The following is a 7,076-nucleotide window of genomic DNA, read 5'->3' as shown; positions in this document are numbered from 1 at the left end:
AACCCCCCGCCCCCGTAAACCCCTCCCTCCTTCCCTCCCAGTCAAGGTGAATAGGACCTTTGAGATCCTTCCAAAGAGCATTAACTTCTCTGCTCAACTGCCAAAATTAAAATGTTACCCAATCAAATCAAGTGTGTGTGTGCGTACTAGGGCGGGGTATTGGCAACGACCACATGATACAATACGTATCACGATACATGGGTCACGATATGATTGCATCGCGATGCATTGCGATACGAGAACAATTGCGATACACTGTAATACACAACAACTTCATTTTCCGCTCCATGGAGGTGAACCTGAGGGAGGAGAAAGTTTAAGGACAGTTAAAATATGTTTAAAACATGCATACTGTAATGTATCGAAGACTGAATTGTATCCTTCATTACATACTGTAACTACAGGTATACTGTATCTATACTGTGTCTATTCCCTGTCTTGTTCTTTATATTTTCCTTGTGATTAATTAATAATAATAACAATAAAAATAGAATATATATATATATACACACACACATGGAGCTGGAAAATTGATACAGTATCATGGAGAGAAAAAAATATGAGCTGTATGGATATATATATATCACTGAGCTGTATGGATTTTTTTGCAAAGCCCCAGTGCATACAGGGAAAAAAATGTACGGTTGGCAACTGAGGGCAGTAAAGCCACTCAGAGACTGAAGTCCCTTTGTGAATAGGAATGTTTGGTGCCAGTATCTGTCGAGCCTAGTCCTGAATCAAGCCGGTGACGAGTTCTAGCTCTAGTACAACACTATCTGTCAATTAATAGCTTGTTGTTGTCAGTTGCTTTGCTGAACAAGGTGTTAGTGCTCAACCTATGTGGGTCCAGCAAGTGCATATAGTTGACCAATCAAACTCTTAGACAAATGATTAGCTATATAAAAAAGTGTATGTATTAAATCATGTGGAACTAACGTGTGAGACCCTGTGGGTCTTCAGGACCAGGACCAGAAGCGCACAAACGCAAACTGTTCCGAGACCATTCACAATTCAAGGGATCTATTAACTACTCAGAGCAGGCATAAGGTATGTTGTGCGTTTCCAATGTGTTTATAACATGACAAGTCAGGAATCGAAATCTATACCACAGAACATGCATCACGGCTGTAAACAGGCCATACATCTTCATCTATGTCATCTGATCCCAGCCTCTCGGCTGTGACTGTAATCCAAAGCGAGGCCAAGAAATATGGTTAATAATAATTCATTCCTCTACCCTGCTTCAGAAATTCCTCTGGTCACTGGATGACTCTCTCTCTCTCTCTCGCTCTTTCTCTCTCTCTCTACCTCTTTTTCTCTTTCTCTCTCTCTCTCTTTCTCTCTCTCTCTCTTTCTCTCAATTTCGATTCAATTCAATATGCTTTATTGGCATGAATGTCGGGTGAACAATATTGCCAAAGCGTCAAGAACACAATTAAATAATAACATGAAAAAAACAGATTAAGTATATGGTTAATAACTGTAAGTTAACTAACCACTCACAGCTCTCTTTATAGTAAGTAATATTTCTAGTAAAAATGTGGCCAAATAAAAGGAAAAATAAATAAATAATAAGAAATAATAATAATAAGAAATAAAAAAGCAAGTTGTGCTACTGGCTGTCTCTCTACCTCTCTCTCTCTCCCTCTCTATTCCTCTCTGTGTTGCTCTCTCTCTTTCTCTCTCCCCCTCTCTCTTTCTCTCTTTCTTCCTCTCTCTCTTTTACTCTCTCTTATATTGCACATGTGCACACCTCCCTCAGCTCTCTCTCTCTCTCTCTCTCTCTCTCTCTGGGCTTGTCACTAGGCTGATGAGGCAGACAGAGTGACACAGCGCTCCATCCTGCTCTTCTATTAAATATTTACACGCTTGTGAAACATATAAAACTAACCGCCAGCTCTCGATCGCGTTACCGCCCGGCAGAGGACTCATATTTAACATAGCTCACAGGCGCTTCCAAGAAAACGTGCGTCAAATAAAGAGAGAGAGAGAGAGAGAGAGAGAGAGGGAGAGAGAGAGAGAGAGAGAGAGAGAGAGAGAGAGAGAGAGACGGAAGGAGAGAGTGAGGTCCTCGAGCAGTCTGACTTGAGACGTGTGGAATGGTGATTTGGGAGGGGGATTTTCTCAGACCAGAGGTTCAAATCCCACGCAGGGAAGTTTGTCTCTATGGGTGAAATGTCAGAACCAATTTCGTTTAATAGATATCCAATTTTATAGATTACATGCAGAAAAGATACTGGAGGTTATCTGCCTGAGAGAACATTTCTACAGTACTAGCACCATAATATGTCCCTTTTAAAAATAAAAATGTCAATGATAACTTTAACATTTCAACACAGTCAAGTTTCATGATATAGCCACGATTCAATACACGTCATGTTCCATATGAGGTCCTCAGGGATCGCCATATGTTTGTAGAATGAGAAATCTTAAATTAACGCATGGCCTTTTTAACGTGGATGTTGAATGTCTCTTTACGGAGTTGTGGATGTGATGTGGCACTACGGTGACTCAACCGCCACACATTTCTCCACACTGATTTGCCCCAGCTGTTGGAGCAAGCCAAACACTTCCATTCTGAGTGAGAAAACATTTCTGTGTTTTATCAAGAGGAGAATAACCCTTGCTGATACGTGAGAGCTGCATAAGCTTCACCAGCAGCTAGCTCCTCTGTCTTCCCTCATTACTTAGCCTGCTTTTTTTTGCCAGACAAAAGGTAACCTTCCGATATTGAGTAAAGGTCATTCATTTTAACAACATAATTACCTTTTTTATTATTATTATTATTATTATTCCAGCCCTTTTGCAGAGCCATTAGAACAATATTATCAGGACGTGTATAGGGCCGAGATCTCACCCTTGAGGCGCCCCAAACAACTCGCCAGACCAAGGGTCACTGGTTTCTGTCTGTTCAAGTGATGCATGTCTGCGTAGTCTGCTTTGGGATCCAGGGGCCAGTTGCACAATACACCTTAACTTAATATTTCCCTTAAGTTCTGACTTAAGGTTTCCTTAAAATAAAATCTGTTGCACAAACACCCTTAAGTATTCCCCTTAAGGTTTCCTTAAGATGTCCCTCAAGTATTTAAGGTTTTCTACTTATCCCGGTATAATAGTACTTAAGGAGTCCCTTAAAGTCAGTTAAGGTGTTGCACAAAAGACCTTAGCAAGCAAAATAAGGGAAAAAACATAAGGGACCTCTACCCCAACCTTAGCTAAGTTATGGCTGCGTTTATGAACATAAACGATGGAAATCGCGTCCCAAGAAGAGTGTTCCGCGACAGGGAGAACCCACTAGACACTCTTAGTGAGGAACAACTGATATTTAAATGATTGCGCTCCGATTTTATGCGACGGGATCTTTTCAGTCGGTCCTCGTAGACATTATTCATGTCCACCGTTCTACTGTGTGCCGTGTGGTTCACCGGGTATCAAACGCCCTTACCGGTCTGCTGGATGAGGTGGTCAACTTCCCATCTAAACGGGAGGAGGATGCGGTAGCGGCGCACTTTTTTAATGTTGCCGGCTTCCCGAAAGTGTGCGGGGTGATAGACGGGACGCACATCAAGATTCAAGCACCCACCCAGTACGAGGAGCAATTTATTAATCGAAAAATCAACACTCCAGGCCGCAATCTCCTCCCACATTTTTTGTTTTTTATGTTGTGTGATTTTGGGGTCGAACCGAGCTTTTATTACATGTTGTCTCTTTTTGTACTCTTCAAGGAGCACAACTTTCTCTTCCTCAGACCAGTTCGGCTTTCTCTTTTTCTCCTCAGACATTTTCCTCAGCGTCTCAGGACGTCCCAGTGTAGTGTTGTGACAGATAGCCGGTCACGTGCAAGCAAACCAATGGTCACCATGGAAACTACAATTTTACTGCTGTAAAATCTCTTTCCTTGTATGAAAACCCTTAACGTTTCCCCTTAGCTAAGGAAACCATGTAAGGGATTCTGTGCAACACCCTTAAGTAATCCCCTTAACTAAGGGGAAATTAACCCTTAAGGGTCATACTTAAGGGAAAAACTTAAGATGTTTTGTGCAACCGGCCCCAGGTCATGTAAGTAGTCTTTACAACAACACCGTGACCATAGACTTATTATGTTCTCCATCAAGTCACTCTAATACAGGGCACTAATGTACTGTAGCTTTTCACATACCACATGTATGTGTGTTTCATGTACGTGGCTAGCCTTACAACAGACGTATAGGAACCTGAGTGGATATGAACCATCTGTGTAAACACAGTTCTGAAAGGCTGCTGTAGTGAGCGATGGGTCCCGCGCTTATTCAGGCTTACAGCGCCGCATGGAATTCTGGGAAGGTCTCTTACTGTAGGTGTTTTAAGTGTAGGTGCCTGCTGATGTTAGACATGTTAATATTCACTACACGTACATGTACAGTGCACGCACACACACAACTGAATAAATCCTCATAATCACGCCTGCTACAGTGATACCTCACATAGACATATCCTACATTTGCTTCTATTGTGTTCTTCATCCACTCCCCTGTCAGCTTAGATGTGTACCGAGTCAAGTGTCATTCACAGCAAGAGTAATGGCTTCCGGCAGGGATAATGGAAGGACACGCTGGCATACTAATGAACGTTAGATCCTGCCATCTCCCCTCTCCTCGGAGCAATTGCGCTCGCGGCAAATTGATGCTTCACATTGGCTGTCCCTCAGACACCTTGTAAATCAAGAGTAATTGACAGACGTAAGTGTTGAAATGCAAAGTAGTGCAACTAAACGACTCCATTAAAAGCAGTCCAGTGATAGATCCCGGGTGGCCAATCAGCTTGGCATGCCACCTCCACAAATAACCTCCAGACAGGCATTTTAACACAAACTCTTTGATTTGATGGCTTTATTTTATTCTAATTTATGCAAAAATAGGGATCCAAACATCACACATTTCCATAATGCTTTTCTTCGCATGTCAAATCACACTTCATCAAAGCCTGACGATTCCCTCCGACACCGACGCCGTCCTCACATGTGGTTTCACTCTAGTCCGTTTCAATGGCTTCAATGAACGGTCGGGAGTATCCTGTTCGTTTGCGAGGCACACAGATGACCCTCCTCACCCCTTTCTCCACTTTCTCTCCCTTCTTCTCATTCCTTCACGACACCAAAGATTACCTGGATTCAACTCGGCGAGGCCGTTGAGCAGCGCTCACAGGCAGGGCTCGGTGTGGCCCGTAAAACACACCTGACAGATGGATTCAACGCATTATCCACAGAGTGATGGAGTTTCATTACGACAAATGACACACCGCGTTACCCTTTATCGTCCCATAATAAACGTCTTTAAAGGAAGTCTGACACGCTGAATGGACCCCGCGAGATCATGTTGCCAACCAGAGCGAGAGAGAGAGAGGGGGGGAGAAAAAGAGAGAGAGCTGATTGAAAAGAAAATGTCCGTGGCCACGGTTGAGATGAAACGAGACGGTTTGGTCGTTTTGTGCGCTCTGCGTTCCGGACTGTTCCGTCCGTCTGAGGGCCTCCTCCGCCTCCTCCTCCTCGCAGAGCTTTTGCGGCTCTTTTTTGGGGGAGAAACACAAAGAGCCAGATTGAACAGCTCTGGGACGGACGGAGACAACCAGAAGGAAACCATACCAACACGCTCAGTTCGCTGAGGGAAATCTGGCGCTGCGGCGCCTGCGGTCGACGGGCTTGTGTGTTTTTCTACGAGTTAAACGCGCTGGAAACGCTCACCGCTTACGAAAAAGTCCTGACAAACCGACGGTAACCGATACCCATCTAATAAGATGATCTTCCGAGCAAATCAATTTGTACAATTTCCAAAAGAAAACACACACCACCAGCGGCAGCTGTTGGAGAGAACAGGGTAATGCTCCGGATATTTTGCCACCAGACCACATTCAGAAATTAAAAGAGCCATTCAGATACTGTAATAGCAGATCAGGGATTCAGGGAGGGAGAAGTTGTGTGTGTGTGTGTGTGTGTGTGTGTGTGTAGGGGGTGGTTTGAAAACCAATATTGCAGCCAAATGCATTGTGGGTCCCCAGCTGAGCTGGCCTGGCAGAGGATCAGTCCTGCTCCTCTCTAGTCCGACATCTCTTGTCTCTCCAGTCAGCGAGACGTTTCAGAGAACCGACACACGGCGGCTTTGAGCACAACCCTCTGGTCCTGCTGGTGAGAACTCTGCTGTCATCTCATAAAGGAAGATCCTTCATCTAGTGCACTCACACACACTCACACACACACACACACACACACACACACACACACACACACACACACACACACACACACACACACACACACACACTGTACTGCACTATTAGTCAGGACAGCTCTTATGTTGTTGAGGATGAACAAACAAGATATTGTGTTGACAGGTTTAACTACCAGGATGCGGGTAGGAGTGTGTGTTTGTGTTTATTCATGCCTGTGTGTGTTTGCGTATGTCTGTGTGTACTGTATTTTGTGTGTGTGTTTATGTGTGTGTGTGTGTGTGTGTGTGTGTCTGTGTGTCTATGTGTGTGTCTGTGTGTGCGTGTGTTTGTGTGTGTGTGTGTTTAAGCAAGCCCAGAGGGAGGATGACGCCAGTGTCCAAAATGTCTCAAGCACTGAGATACTCCACACATGATATGACTGCGACGGAGTAATGTCTTTGAAGTCAGGCCTTTGTAATGATCACAAAAAAAAGATGTCCGATAAGAGTGTCAGAAACCACATCAGTCACCTGGGAGAACGACACCTGGCTCCCTGACTCGGCCACTAATCACACTTGCATTGTGGGAGTAGTGTATGAAAAGCTGTGCCCATAGAAGGCCTTCTCTTGCCCCGACTCTGAAAACACTCTGAAGCCTGCCTTCCATTGAGCAGCTCGTCTCTTTGACAATGCTGTATCCTGGCCAAGTTTTCTCACGCTGCTGTTTGAAAAGCGAACGGCAAACAACCAAAATCCCGCCGGCGAACTCACACACACACCACCGCCGTCGCCGCCATTCTCCGAACAACATCAACAGTGTCCAGACAAATGATCGTTCGGTGATGACCTTAGGCCCCAAAACCCGCTGGGCGGCCTGTTTTCACTGGACGCCGC

The sequence above is a fragment of the Borostomias antarcticus genome, assembly GCF_949987555.1.
Source record: "Borostomias antarcticus genome assembly, chromosome: 13".
Taxonomy (NCBI): Eukaryota; Metazoa; Chordata; class Actinopteri; order Stomiiformes; family Stomiidae; genus Borostomias; species Borostomias antarcticus.
Note: the sequence above shows the minus strand (reverse complement) of the source record.